Here is a 577-nt window from a genome sequence, read left to right on the forward strand (position 1 = left end):
AAACACTCGGTGTTTAACTGTTTTTTTTTTTAAAACCAAAAATAAAAAGATTTATATTAAAAGTAGTTTATAAATAAGTTATTTTCTATTTGATTTTTTAGTTCTAAAAATACTTATTTTAAAAAAAAAGTGATAAAAAATTTTTTATTATGAGAGAAGTAATTTTTTTAACTTCTCCTTAAATACCAAAATAATTTTTTAGAAAGTTGTAATTTTATTTTAAAAATTGTATCAAATATTAATACTACTTTTTTATAAGTTAAAAATAAAAAAAATCACTTATAAACCTATCTAAACGGGTCTAAGTATAAAAAGATTTTGCTGCTTACACAAACAATAAACTACAACGACTTATGAAAATACTAATAATCAGCCAAAAAACAACTACTAAATAAATTTTCAAATTTAAATGGGAGACTCGGAGTACTTGCCCCACTACTATATGCATAGGTTCGTACTTGTACATATTACATAAATTAATCTCTAATAAATTTTATTATTAAATAATTAAATTCTAAAAAATATTATACATATTAATTCTCTTTTAAAATTATAAAAAAATAAATTAATTTTCAAA

Source organism: Arachis ipaensis, chromosome B09, assembly GCF_000816755.2.
Source record: "Arachis ipaensis cultivar K30076 chromosome B09, Araip1.1, whole genome shotgun sequence".
Classification (NCBI taxonomy): domain Eukaryota; kingdom Viridiplantae; phylum Streptophyta; class Magnoliopsida; order Fabales; family Fabaceae; genus Arachis; species Arachis ipaensis.